Raw genomic sequence first — 15,443 nt, 5'->3', positions numbered from 1 at the left:
TTAAAGCGTCTCTCACACACACACACTAGATCTCCAGTCCGGTCCGACGGGAGCGTCGTCTTCTGCTTGTCTGTTAAACCATCGTTTCCTTCACATGAACGCACACATTTCTCTCCTGTGAAGCGATGCTCTTCCCATCAGTCCCTGCTGGAATCTGGCCTGAATGTTTTAGTTGTTGCATGATTTATTAAACTTCCTGTCTAATTCATTTGCTTAGGTGCAAGTCATTTGGTAGTGCTAAATAAACCTGTGTTTACTCTTGTACTCAGTTTAATAAAAGTTAAAGTCAGAGCAGGTACTCTCGGCTAAACATCAAGTTGATTCTGATTCATATTTATAATGTGCTTTTTTGACAGATTGAAACCGGTGACTCTTTGTGCACTGTTGTCACTGAAGCTATATGGAAGATTGTATGTCAACTTTTTTTTAATCTAAATTTTAATTGCAATTGCATGCATAGAACTCAATAATGTATAAACTTGCAACTCTGAGAAGAAAAGTTGCAATTACCATTTTTTACGTTTTATTCAGTGGCAGAAACAAAACAATCTCAGAATTCATAGAAAAACTTGCAATTCTGAGAAAAAGAAAAAAGAAGAGAAAAAAAAAAACAATTGTTAGATATAAACTAAAGCCACTTTCACTCTGCAATTCTGGAAAGTACACGGGTAATGTGTCCCGGGTTGCTAGATTTTGCCCCTTTCACACTGTCAGTGATTACCCGGACGGAATATGTGCGTGTGTTCACACACAACCCGTAAAGGTCCCGTACTGAGGATCAGGATTTGATATGTAATCTACGTTTTGAAAGCGCTAGGGATGTTAACTTTCATTTTAGCTGGTAAACATGTTCAACTTCAGCATGGATAGTGAGGAACTAACTGATCTCTGCTTCATTACAGTTTGCACAAACGTTGATCTGCCTTCAACACCCAGTAAAAGAGTCGTACCCTTTACGTAATTAGTTCTGGCTTTTGTTCACACCGAGCTCGTTCTGGGACTGAACCCGGCAATGTTACTAGGTCCCCATCCCATCATTGATTCTGGAATCGATCCTGGGACGTGTTTGTGTTCGCACAGGAGGCGATCCGGCAGTTTTCCGGGACCAACGTGCAGTGTGAAAGGGGCTTAAGAATTGTCAGATGCATCTCAAATATGAGTTTCTGAGTTTATCTTGCAATTCTGAGAAAAAAAGTCTAAATTACAAGAATTGCGAGAACAAAAGTCATAATTGTGCATTAAAAGTTGCAATAAGCTTTATTTTATATTTCATGCAGAAAGAAACTCCAAAGAAAAAAGAAATCTCAATTTCAAGAAACAAGGTCCAAATAGTGAGATATAAACTCAGAACCGTGAGAAGAAAAATAACTCAAAACTGTGAAAGTTGCAATTACCATTGTAATGAAATGTGTTTGTGGTTTAAGGTTAAAAAACACGTTATTTTCCTCATACTTTACATTATTGTTTCTCCTCTATGCCCAGCAGTCTGAAACGCGTCGATTTTTACACGGCTCATCATTCTGAAAAGTCTCAAGTGTGTGACTAAATTGTTATGACACTTATCATTCTGTGATGCATGTCCCGGCACGACAAGACAAAACCAATGAAACCCATTACAAACGAAGCATTTGTTGCATCCAGTGGGGACATAATTACTGATTATAATGACTTATACTGTGTTTTTATGCGTTGCGTTGCGTATCGCGCTGCATAAACATAAAACCATGTCTGCATTTGTGATCAGAGAAACAACAAACAACAAGCTCTACTCTACACTGCTCAAAACTCACATCTGAATTATCAGTGGCAAATCCTTTAAATACGAAAACATACTTACAGACTGAGAGTCAGAAGCCCAAACTGTTCCACAGCTCACAGCTCCACTCAACCACAGCTGCCTTTTTAATTTTTTAAAAAAAATGTTTTACATTTGTCGTAGCCCTTGGTTGAGCCGTGTCACAAAAATGTCGCGAAATGTCACAAAAGAAGTGTGTTTTTGGTTGCCAGGGCAAAACAACCCTGCACAGATTACCAAAAGAGAAACAGCATTAAGGGACCAGTGGATGGAGTTTATTTTTACAGAGCATCAACGGAGTTGTGCAAGTGTTTTTGTTTGTTCCCTGCATTTTGAAGATGCTTGTTTTACAAACAAAGCCCAGTTTGACGACGGATTTGCACATCGTTTATTTCTTAAGGATAATGCAGTCCCAACGAAAAAGGGTCACAATCGTGTGTTGGAACCGCAGGCGGTGAGTAAAACTGCTTCAAATATCTCTGCCTCCTTGTTAGTGCGTCCCCTCCCATGCCGGAGACCCGGGTTCGAGCCCCTCTCGGAGCGAGTCGTTGCTGCTACTGCTCTCGTTCAGTTTCAGCCTCGGGATCTGATTCTAGATCATAAATAACTGCTGAATCTGACTGCTAGCCATGGTTTGTTTTGGTTGGTTTTTTCCTCACGGTAATGTCACAGCTTCCAAACGCTCTCAACGCAAAAGCCTACTGGTGCTCGTGATTCTTTAGCTCCGCCCACACGTCACGCCTCCAGCCGCTCGTGTTTTTCTGGGAAAAATCAGTACAGACTATCTTTCTCTTATGAATATAATAAAACTAAAGACTTTTTGGAGTTATGAAGGATGCAGTATTACTCTATAGGTACTCAAGATTAACAGGATATTGAGTGAAAATGAGCATTTCACCCCCCCCCCCCCCTTTAAGTTCTAAGTTTCATTTTTTAATTTTAGTTTATTTAGTATTATATATTTCAGCTCTTCAGCCTGTTGTATGAAATGTTTCCTTGGCAAATAACTGAAATAAATGTAATACGTTTGTTTGTTTTTTTAGTTCATGTGCATTTTATTTTTATTATGTATTATTTAGTTTTAGTTACTGATAAAAACCTTGGACTAAACACTTCAAGCTTCTTAAAAGCACCATAACACGATCATAAGTTGTTGTTCTTTAAAAACCTGGACACAAAGTTATCACATGGCTTCAGAAGGTCGTATATATAAATTTTATAATACATTTGCATGTTTTTTGAAGCTTGAATGAGTGAATGAACCAATGCTATAGATATTAAAAAAAGAAAGGTTTTTACATTACATTTTTAATTAGATTTTAATTAGATTTTTATTTATTTAGTTCGTTTTAGTGAATTTGTTGCATGTTGTTGTTATTATTATTATTATTATTATTTAAATGTCTATGATTTTTATAACATTTTAAGTTTTCGTTTTTTGAATTTGTTGCCTTAGCAGCTAACTGGTACTTTTAAAAATGTATTTATTTATTTTAGTTTTATTATTTATAATTTAGATATAGATTAAAAAAAAATACCCCTGGAATGAACATTTAAGCTTCATTAAAGACATAAAAGTACCATTAAAGTATCACAAAAGTAGTTTAAAGACCAAAATTTAAGTCTTTATTCTTAAAAAAATTTGGACATAAATGGAGTTTTCAAAACTGTAGCAGATTTGGTGGGAAAAGGGAACTTGAATGATTTGTTCTCAAACATGTGATTTGATTCTCATGAAATTACCAAGTTGCCGTCTTCATTAAATAATGGCTTAAAGGTGTGTATGACGTTATCATATGGCTTCAGAAGACTTAGAGTGTAATTATAGAGCACTTTTATTTATGTTGCTCTTAAATGTTTTTGAACGATGGAGAGGTTGATCTTACTTGGGATTTTGCTTTTGTGTTTGCCCACAGAAATGATTCATGCACTGCTAATCTTGACACATTCGAATAAATCATATTGTACTTTTAATTTGTTATCAGGATTAGCCGTTGATCGTCTACTGTGACCAACAATACAGCCATAAAACCACTGCATGTGTGATTTCATCCCACGAAGAATTTAACTGTAGATGTTCCTTTTTGAAAGGATTTCATGTTTCATATTCTAGTCCTTGAGGATGAAATGCTTAGTGATGAGGATCGAATGAGTGTCGTATTCACTCTGGCTTTGACATTCAGACTTAAATGAGTAACACTTTTCCCGCTGATTTCAAAAGCGAGCCAGTTTTGCTGCTCTGGAGGCAATGCATGTTGTAAAGTGATGCTTCAGCAAGTTAATTGTGCAAACCACATCCCATATTATCGTCATCATCACAGCTATCATTTACACTGCAACAGAGGGAACATGTTCACTAGACTGTAAATATATAAATAAGTATAAGTGTACCAGGGACAGGAATGAAATATGGCATTCCCATTTCAATGCAAATGAAGGAAGGGATGAATGCAGCGAGAGCGTCTCACCAGTGTTTCTGAGCTCAAAACACGCAGGAAATTAGTGTCCGGGCTGCAAATGAAACTGTCTGTCAGCATGAATCCAGGGCAGAACGGAGGCGTCTTGCACTCTTATCGCTGCCTTTGCATTGTGTACGGATGTTTATTTCAGATTGCACTTCTTTTAATGCAGAAATGAAACAGCGTGACAGTCGGGGTGAAGGAGAAGAGCGGCCCACTAACTCAGAGCTTCATATACCGTCTGATCAATGCTTTTCGTTATTTGTCGCATCTGTTTAGACCTTTGCAGTCTGCCTGGTTCATTTGCAGACGGAGACGTGTGGGTTCTGCTGTGGAAATGTTGTGTTGTGTTGATTTGTGTGATAGATTACAGGAGCTTCTGCAGGTCTGGGAGACTGGAGCTGGGAGCTGGAGAGAGTTTTCAGAGCTAGTGCACTCTCTCTCTCTCTCTCTCTCGCTCTCTCTCTCTCTCGCTCTCTCTGTTTCTCTCTCGCTCTCTCTCTCTCTCTCTCTCTCGCATTTGAGCATCGCTGCTCATTCTGTGATTTCATGCAGTGTACTGAAGAAAAAAAAGTCATTTTAATAATAAACTAAGACATGAAATTAACTAAAACAGAAACTAACATAAGTTCATTACTTTAAGTAAAATGAATATTAACTGCAATGAAAAAAAATAAGAAAATAATAAATAAATAAACTTTTTTTGTTTAGTTATAAAATAATAAAAATAATAAAGTAATAAAATAACTAAAACTAATTAATCTAAAACGTGACATAAAAAAATAATAAAATAAAATAGTTACAAATACACAGAAAAATGACCAACTTAAAATTAGAGTGAAAAATAGTCTAATTCAAAATATTAATAAAAACTTTAACAGTATATTAATTATATAAGAACTCTAGTGTAATATACATATATTGTAAATTAATATATTTATATTTATCCATCTAATATAAATTTTAATCTAATGTAAATATTTATGTAATATAAATGTATTTATATTATCTGTAATGGAAAAGTTTAATTTGAAAGTTTTTATCGTTGATTTTGCTTGAATGGATAGAAGTACATTGCTTTCAGGTACCAACATCTGCAAAATTAGACAAATGTTTTGTACTGTTACTGTATTTATCTGTAGTCAACATATACAGCAGTTTTTTTGCTTATTATTATTTTTAGGGCCGGGACTCGATTAAAAAAATTAATCTAATTAATTAGAGGCTTTGTAATTAATTAATCGAAATTAATCGGATTTTAATCGCATATAAATATTTGACCTGAGAACAGTGAGAAGTATTTTTTTTCACATGGATTTATAGTATATCATTGAATAATGACTGAATACATAAGCTTAAGCAACAAAATATTGTTTATTTTTGTTCAACCAAGTCTAGCAGACCAGTGCAATTTTTGCCGTGAAGTGTAGCAAAAGCATATTTAGAAACAACTTAGAAATAGTACATTTCAGAAATTCAGGAAGCTTATAGGTGCTGGAACCTTCTGTAAAGTGTTTTTTAAGTAAAACTCAATACTGTCAATTACATTCAGAACATTGGAAACACTGACTATTAGAAAACATCTCTCTGTTGCTTCAGAGGCAGTCCAACTCTCAATAACCTTGGCCAAAACATTAAAGAGTTCAACATAAACTGTTGCACCAACAAAATAATACATAGTTCAACATAAAGTGTAAAGTCCACGCTAGCTGCTATATGTTTTGCGTTGAGGTGATACTTGAGACTCGATGAGCTGCGGTGATATGCGAACGCTAGTTGATGCTCCAGTATAATCGGTCCGCCGAAACTCATCCAGTGAGAAACGTTCCGCGGTGCAAAAATAAGTTATTAAAAACGCGGGAATTTTTTTTCTGTAATTAATTAATCTTAGTTAATGCGTTACTTTTTGTGTAATTAATTAATCTCAATTAACGCGTTAAAGTCCCGGCCCTAATTATTTTATTATTATTGTTTTTTTTGTGTGTGTGTGTGTGACATTGTTAAATAAATGAATTTAGCACACACTTTTATGCAGAATGACTTGAATGCATCCAGTCCGTGCATTCCCTGGGATCTGAAGCCATGAGCTGCCAGTCGTAGCAGCATGGTCCACTGTTTGAGATGCAGGACGGCCTAGAATCTCCTCCTCATGCATGAACATCACTCAGGATTTTCCCTTTGCCTGCCATCAGATCAAATCTAATCACTCTCAAAACAAGCAGCACGGCTCTCTCAGTTAAAGAGGAGAGATTCAGGGAACCAAATGACTCCCGAAATGAATCCCGTCTGACCTGAACAGACTGCTCTGTATTCTCTGTTTTGCACCGTTCAGCTCTGCATCTCTTTAGGAACATGTTTTCGTGCTTGCAGACATTACGTCAAGGGAATGAAATATGTAATGTTTCATAAAGATTGTTGTGGAACAATGTTATTTCAGTATCTCTGATATACTGCACTCTAACCCAAGTTGGGTTGTTTTCAACTCAGCAGTTTTTATTTTGGCAACCCAGTGCTGGGTCAAAAAGGGACGAACCCAACGCTGGGTTATTTTAACCCAACTAGTTGGTTTATTATGTTTAACCCAGCACCCACGAGACTGAAAATCATTCATCTGTTTGTTGAATCTCAACACACACCACAGGTCCAAGGCCGATTGACTCTAATTATGTATCTAAACCAACCAACTCACTTCTCCAGCCAGCGATATTGGTTTTCCTCAGATCTTACGGTCGCAGGGCCTTGTGTGTGACATAATGAAGTTCTGTCCAAGTTAATTCTCTGGCAGGTTTAATGGTGCGTTTCGAGCCATTCCTCGGGCCGCATTAGCAGCAGGGAAACGCTCCGTGGGGAATCAAGTGCAGCTCAGTGCATTAAAAGTTTGGACTCACCTGCTGTAATGGTTTAGGGGCTGCTGATTGGATGAGATGGGAACACTGGTGCCTAATGAAAGCCATCGAGAGCTGCCAGCCGTGCAACAGTCCGTTAAAAGAGTCTCATCACCACAAGAAATTAAAACGACATGAGTAGACTCAATATATATACAGGACATGTGCTCTTAAAGCAACACTACACTTTTTTTTTAAATAGGCTAATTTTCCAACTCCCCTGTAGTTAAACAGTTAACTTTTACTATATTTGTATCTATTCAGCGGATCTCCGGGTCTGGTGGTGGCACTTTAGCTTAGCTTAGCATAGATCATTGAATCTGATTAGACCGTTAGCATCTCGCTCAAAAGTGACCAAAGGGTTTAGATATTTTTCCTATTTAAAACTCGACTCTTCTGTAGTTAGATCAGGTACTAAGACAGACGGAAAATGAATAGTTGATATGGTTAGGAACTATATTACTACACACTATACTAGTGTGTGTGTGTGTGCGTGTGTGTGTGTGCGTGTGTGTGCGTGTGTGCGTGTGTGTGTGTGTGTGCGTGTGTGTGTGCGTGTGTGTGTGTGTGTGTGTGTGTGTGTGTGTGTGTGTATACACAATGTAACAATAATAACGCTAAGTTCAGAGGAGACATAATTGATACGATGAACAGACTTAAGGCTTGGGAGTCAATCTGAGCACCATCTTCAAGAATCGACTAAAACATCAATCTCATCAATATTCATTGGACCCTCTATCTCTAGCACTCTCTATTCTAATTATATTCTTTAAAAAGTGCCCCTTTTAGACTTGCATTCGGTTCATCTACTAAATGCTTGTTTTCTTACATAAATGTAAAAAATATTTTCTTTAGTATTCTGTCTACAGCAGAAAAGCAAAAAAAAAAAAAAAGCCTCTAACACTAGCTTACTCTCCCTCCGCCCTTTCTTATTTATTTAATTAATGTGTGTACTGTGTTAAGCTGACTGACATTGTGTGTGTGTGTGTTTGTGTGTGTGTGTGTGTGTGTTTCAGGTCGAGGCTGGACCATCAGTGATTGATATGAGAAGGAAACATCTGTCCGATTCAGCTTGATTTCAGAAGGGATTCAAACATGAAGGGATTTCACGCACGGATAGTAAAACTTTACATGTTGATGTATCATGTGAATCCCGTGTGCATGAGGGAAAGCGTATGATGACTGACTGACTACACGTTACACGACTGACCCGCTGATCTCCAACACCTGCCCGTCTCTTGTCAAACTCCCAGCGTCCCGTCTCACGTCCGTCGACTCAAACACAGCCAGCTGAAACTCATCACACATTGTGTTTTAGAAATCCAGTTTTTTTATGATATTGTCAAGTACTTTGAATATTGCGCATACAGTATATGACCATGGACCATGAAACCAGTCTTAAGTGCCAATTTTTAGAAAATGAGATTTATACATAATCTGAAAGCTGAATAAATAATCTCTCCATTGATGTGTGGTTTATTAGGATCGGACAATATTTGGCCGAGATACAACTATTTGAAAATCTGGAATCTGAGGTTGTTCAAATGAATTCTTAGCAATGCATATTACTAATCAAAAATGTAGGACATTTACAAAATATCTTCATGGAACATGATCTTTACTGAAAATCCTAATGATTTTTGGCATAAAAGAAAAATCTATAATTTTTGACCCCTACAATGTATTTTTGGCTGTTTCTACAGATACACCCCAGATTCTTAAGACTGGTCTTGTGCTCCAGGGAAACATATTGGAATTCCAAATCTGTCAAAATAATTGGAGGCCTTATTGCAAACATGCTGTGCCTGTCTTTTGCACATGTATAAATTAAAATGGTTTTCACTCCTACAAGTTTCCATGAATTTCTGAACAGGAATGCATGTCAGATTTACAGATTATTATACCACTAGTCACATGATCTTCAGAAATCATGAACATATGATGATTTGCTGCTCAAGAAACATTTCTGATTATTATCAATGTTGAAAACAGTTGAGCTGCACAATATTTCTGTAAATACATTTACATTTTCAGGATTCACAGATGAACAGAAAGTTCAAAAGAACAGCATTTATATGAAATAAATTCTACTTATATTTTATATTAACATTTACCAGACACTTATTGAAAACAACTTACAATGCATTTAGTCTATACAGGTCATTTTTTTACCGGTATGTGTGTTTCGTGGGAATTGAACCCACAACCTTCTGCGCTGATAATGCAGTGTTCTACCACTGAGCCACAGGAACACCAGTAACATCTGTGTTTTCTTTACCTCTGAGCACGAGCAAATGTCAGTGGATTAAAGAGAAGTTTTCTCCAGTAGTTCTGCGTATAATGTCTGTGGGTCAAGGGCAAAATAAAGCCTTCATTTAAATGCAATTAATTTAAAACAGCCGGAAAACTCTGTTTGAGTTTCAGAGTGATCAGAACTAATCTGCTCAACTTGAAGAAGCTGTCTATGTTTATTTAGAGAGCTAATGTCCAGAGATGCTTCAGCCTTGGCTTTTCTATTTCCATTTCCATTCTGAAGAATTATTTGGGAGATGAGAAGAACTGATGTCAAAGCACAAGACCTTTCTCAATGTGAAGGCAGTCACATGAGGGCAGCGGTTTCAAGAATAAGTGATGCAAACATTTAGGCCTGTGAGAAGACTCAAATTAGTGCAGTTTTTATTATTATAATTATTATTATTTGTATTTATTTTTTTATTGTGAGGCTGTCAATCAAAATCTTACATTTTTATTTTTAATATAATAATAATAATGCTAAATAATATCTATATTTTATTAATATAATGATTTTTTTTGTAATGTATAATAATAATATAATTCAATAAATGTAATTAACTTTTTTATTTTTTATAAAGTTTTAATCTTTTTTTTTTTTCTTTTTTTTTTTTTTTAGTATAATAATAATGCTAAATAAAAATTTAAACACATTTAATCATGTCCCTTGACCCATACATAATTATTTTTCAATTGAAATGTTTCATGCTTGAGGCACCAAATCACTTCTCACTTTTTTCATAACCTTTTTTTTTTTTTTTTTTTTTGTATGAAAAGAGCAAGCAAGCAATAAAACAAGCTGAGGTGAGTACGACTGAACTGAAGCAGCAGCACATGAGCAGCTTTATGAGATGCTCCATGTATAAAAATAGCAGCTGAACTCCTTGCTGTCTGGTCTCTCTTAAGGTGAAGAGTTCGGTCTCTTTCAGAGATGTGCTGCTTCTTTAATCCTAGATGCAGTGCTCTTCAGGATCATCATGTGCTCTGATACTAATGCTGAACTGACACTTCCATGAACCACAACACTTACAAACATCTCTCCTTGCTAGTAATCACCATCATTATTTGGTGATATTTTGTTGCTTGATGCATTTAATATTTATGTTGGCGAGCAACTATGAGTCAGGCAAATTGCAAAAAATAGTTCTGTTTATGGTTTATGGTGTCAAGTATTGCATCACTGTTTTAAATCAAACATTCAAACTAATCAGATTTATTTAATGCCTCATCGATATTTTAACATCTGCATTTGCATTGTCAGCTATGAGCATAGATGTTTTCATGCTAGATCCTATAATTGGGAAATACAGCTGGCACGTGCAATATTATTAATAAATGCAAGGAGAGGTGTGTGTACTGCAGCAAACGCAAAGCAAACGAATCCAGCCAATCAGTGCAAAGAACGAGACGCTGATGGTGAACTAGCGACATGTGTGCATTGCTTTTGGCAGCTTGTGTTCATACTAATTAATTTAGCTTTTGCTTTGAATTCATAATCCTAAAGAGAATATGAAAGTACACAGATTTAAGATTCATTAATGGTCCTCTGTAACCTGTCCGTTTGAATTGACTGTTTCCTTGTTGCCTACTGACTAAAGAAATAATGCAACAGGAGAAATGTGCATGATTATATCCTGATAGAAATGAGTATGGCATTGTGTGTTAGCATGCAGGGTTTTCAGTCAACAGCTCTCAGTCAAAATTCATATTCATGCACAAACAGAAAGTGAAGAGAAGAGAGGAAGATAACGTTTACTTGTGCCTTATTTTCAGCGGCGCTTGAGCAGTCCGGCCCTAATTAAAGCGTTCCGGTCCACGGCACGGCAGACGAGATGCCAACAACAGGCCATTTCATTTCCTCCGGTCTGTTTAGACTGTGATTACAGCTGTTCACAATGGGCAGGGAGAGAAAACAGCAATAAGAAGAGTGACGTCTGATGGAGGGTTATAGAGATACTGTGGATCTGTACATGGGCTCGGGACGCTGTCCTACACACAACAGTAATGAGGCAGCAATGACACGAGGATGAGCAAATAATGACAGAACAATCAGTGTCACAGGTCTGAAATCAGTTTTCTTCTATAGACAATCTAAACGTATGCACTCTCAAAAAAACAAAACAAAAAAAAGGTACAAACGCTCTAACTGGGGTAGTACCAGTCACACCTCTGTACCTAAACAGTCCACATTGGTACCTAAAAGGAACAAAAGTGTACCTTAAAAAAAAAATGTACCACCCCAGTGACAGCTTTTGTACCTTTCTCTCTCTCTCTCTCTCTCTCTCTCTCTCTCTCTCTTTTTTCTTCTGAGAGTGTGACAGGCTCCAAAAACATTGTGTGTGCAGCTGAAGAGATGCAAAGAAATCTGGATTTAAAAATAGTTACATCTGCAATAATTTTAGCTCCAGTTCTACCTGCCGCTTTCCAGATGTCTGTTTACTCATAAAAATGTGCATTATTTAAAGGAAAAGGTCACAAATAATAATAATAATAATAATAATAGAAACAACATTCTGAAAATATTAACCTCTGTTGGAGCTGATGCGTACAATATGGTGAAATTAATTATTTAATTGCATGACTTTTGTTGAACTTTACAGGTTTTCAGGTTGAAGAGGAAAATATAAAGATAATTTTATATATTATATATTATATAAATATTATATATATATTTCTACTTAGGCAAGTAAGTCGTAAGGGTTCGGATCCACATCAGGGAGAGTAAATGATGACAGAATTTTTGTCTTTTCATCTTACACTCTAAAAGAATGCTGCGATGTTTTAACCCAACTTTGGGTCAAACATGGACTAATGCGGCCTTTGGGTTAAATGTTTACATTTACATTTTTAACCCAAAAGTGTGGTCTGTCCATATTTGGACCCAAAGTTTTGTTTAAAAACATGAAAGTGATATTCTGATGTGTTATGATGTTTGTGTGAGTTACAGTGCCTTATTCGCTGTCATTATACGGTCATTTCTCTTTTTGAGGAAACTCAACATAAAGGTGATGAGTATGAAGACACAATTTCAGCAGCAGCCAAATGCACGATGGGGAATTATATAAAGAGTTTCATCCCTTCACACAGCCATTCATCAGTTATTCAGAGTGTATTCATGTGCAAATAATAAAACTCAGAAGAGTTGCTATTAGCTCCCTGTTTGCACAGAATTACCCCCTCCCAACCCTTCTGCCCCCATCACAATAACCTATTGCACCATTACACATGATTAATTATCTGCCTATAATAGGGCCCAGTATTGGGTTGTGGTAATTAAGAGATAATGATGAGCCAATGTGAGCTTACGAATCTCAGCAGCAGTTCTCATGTAGAAATCAGAGTGATTTTGGAATCAGGTTTCTTCACGCCTGATATTAAGATCCTGGTAGAGCAGATTTACGTTGTTAGAAACACATGCACAGATCTCCCGAGATGATCGTTAAGGGTAGTCGTAAACGAGGCCGATGATACAGTGACACAGTGATTGAATCAGTTCAGTGAATCTAGTAAAACGCCTCCTCCAAATCATCCGACCCCTGTGAAGAATAAATAAATAATAATGTGTAAAGTGGCTGTATTGTAGGTAGCGATGCTTCTGAATGAGATTGACCAGGACAGAGTCATGTGGCGTTTCCACAACTGAAGTGTGACGGGTGATCACACAGACGGGCGAAAGCTTATTAATATCACAGTTTGACCACAGATGATTGGACTCATTACCCAACATGCCAAGCCTCGAATGAGAAACGATTGCAAAGCACATTCACTTCCGCTTGCCATCGGTTGTGTTCGGCTTTCTCTGTCGAATTAGAGAGAAAAGATCACCCGTGCTTTGTGTTCTCTGAGGATTTATGATTGAACAGTTTTAAGGGAGACTTCCAGTGCACTGGTTGTAGGGACCACATGAGATTAATGAGCACCACACGCTCAAAGTAATTAAACAACAACTATTCCTCAATTAATCTGGGTGAAAGCTGCATTAAACAGCAACTTGCACTCTGGAAAGAAATTTCTCTCTCTGTATATATATGTCTTTTAGAGTTAAATGTCTTGCTGTTTCTTGAGCGATTCAGACCAGCAACCTTTCCAGCCTGAGCTTTAACTTCTACCATCCCAGCAACATTGGCTTTGGCTCAGGCGTTAAAACAAGAAGGAAATCGTTTTGAGAACTCAAGCTTGTTAGTCAGCCGTTTGAAACGAGGCCACTGCAGATTTACATCGTATTTGACCATCACAGCCACGGACGAACAACAACCACACTACTGCCATAGTCACAACATTAGGAGGAGACATAAAAACACACTTAGGTGAAGTGTTATTTTCTCATAATGTGAAGATAAACGCAGGCGATACGGAGAGGATGGAAATGATAAGACTGAGTGTGAGCCCGAGGGCAGCACAGCTTTTGGTCTGCGTTCAGCTTTCGGGAGCAAAATCTATCAAGAAATGGCCTCAATTTCCACTTTTTAATCTTCTTTTCTCGCTCCACAGACTATAGATTGATTCCTCTTTGCCATCAATCCATTTGGGTTCAGCTCATGGTTCTCCACTTGCTAATGATGATGGCTGCTATATTTAGTGAGTGAAAGCCTGTTTATTTTTCCTTCCTAAGCGACGGAGATTAAAACGTTTGATGGAAAGGGTGTCGACGGTCATTTTATTACGCCATTCTCACAAGTAAATAACTGACTGTTGTGGACCACGAAGTGTAAAAAATAAATAATTCTTTAACATAACGCGAACAAAAAATTCAAAACATGACAAAATCTAATTTTAATTTAGTAACACTTTAAATTTGAATGATATATTTATGTATTAAAATAAAATACAAATAAATATTAATAAAAAAACTACATAAACAGATAAAAACTACTAAAACACACACAAAAATACAAGAATTAACTAAAATAAAAATGCTAAATATATTGAAAAAAATAATAGAATATAATATTTGTAAAAAAGTTGATAAACAGATTGAATTGCTTTGGTGATAATATGAAGAGAAATGTATATTATTAAGAAAAAAAAAAAAAAAAAAAAAAAAAAAAAAGCCAATCATCAACTAGCGTTTTTTTTTTTTTAGTTAGGAAGACAAAGTCCTTTCTAGCTCTTAAAGTGACCGCAACATGAGGGTTAAGATCTCATTACCGTTCCAATAAAATACACACCTTATGTAAATGTGATGCTCAACAACAAATATTTGATGAAAATATTAGTTTAGTCTTAATTATAGTGCTTATTCTGTGATAATATCTAAAAAAACAAAAACAAAACGGATGTGAATGGCAAAGCCTAAGAACTTAATCTGAAGGAAAAAAATGTATTCTGAATTATTCAAGAAAGAAAACATCTTCTTTAAATGCCCCACGTGAAGTTCCTCACATCAACAGATATGGCACATAAATGGCACATCGGCCTCCATATGACTTTTAAATATGCTTCAGGATTTTATATCAAGCTCCTCTGTGGCATTTATCACCTATTCACTTCCACCATCATGTTTATCTCCAGTCCAGATCCTAATCCGGACTGGTCCAGAGTCTTCATTCAAACACATTTCTCTGAGGCTTGGAAAGCTCAGCATTCCCTGTTACAGTCACCGAAGCCTACTGATGCCATCTTTGACACCTGGGAGTCGAGTGACAGAGAGCATTGTGGGAAATTAATGAACTGCGTTAGAAAAAGGTATTTGTTGCTGTGTGCGGCGAGAGCTACATTCATCAAATCAAAAACAGAAGAAGCGTATGCAGGAATGTGTTGCAGACACTAGCTGGGTTTCTATCACCCTGATTTATGTGCATTTTGAAGTATATCGCATCAGAATTGAGTGATGGAATTTCGAATAAAAATGCCTTAATTCGCTAAAAAAGTTTTGACTCTCGCTTGAGGTGGATTTAGACTTGTGTGAAGAAGGGTTAATGCAAATAATGGGAGATGGAAATGCATTTCGCAAATAAATTCTTTGTGCTATGGGAAGGTAAATCCACACTAACCAGTGGAATGATCTTGTTC

At 36.6% G+C, this 15,443-nt stretch overlaps 1 protein-coding gene across 2 annotated transcripts in view; it reads left to right on the top strand.

Moving 5' to 3' along the window:
• The window catches only part of cd276 (CD276 molecule), a 74,246-nt gene extending 65,259 nt beyond the window's left edge, over positions 1–8,987 (top strand). For both annotated transcript variants that reach the window (XM_026231419.1, XM_026231420.1), the window contains one exon: positions 8,156–8,987. The gene's annotated coding sequence lies outside the window, so the exon portion shown is untranslated. The remainder of the gene's footprint in view (positions 1–8,155) is intronic.
• Positions 8,988–15,443: the final 6,456 nt, after the last annotated feature.

The sequence above is a fragment of the Carassius auratus genome, chromosome 43 (assembly GCF_003368295.1).
Source record: "Carassius auratus strain Wakin chromosome 43, ASM336829v1, whole genome shotgun sequence".
Lineage (NCBI taxonomy): Eukaryota > Metazoa > Chordata > Actinopteri > Cypriniformes > Cyprinidae > Carassius > Carassius auratus.
The sequence above is the reverse complement of the archived record's forward strand: the minus strand, read 5'-3'. Positions and strand labels throughout refer to the sequence as shown.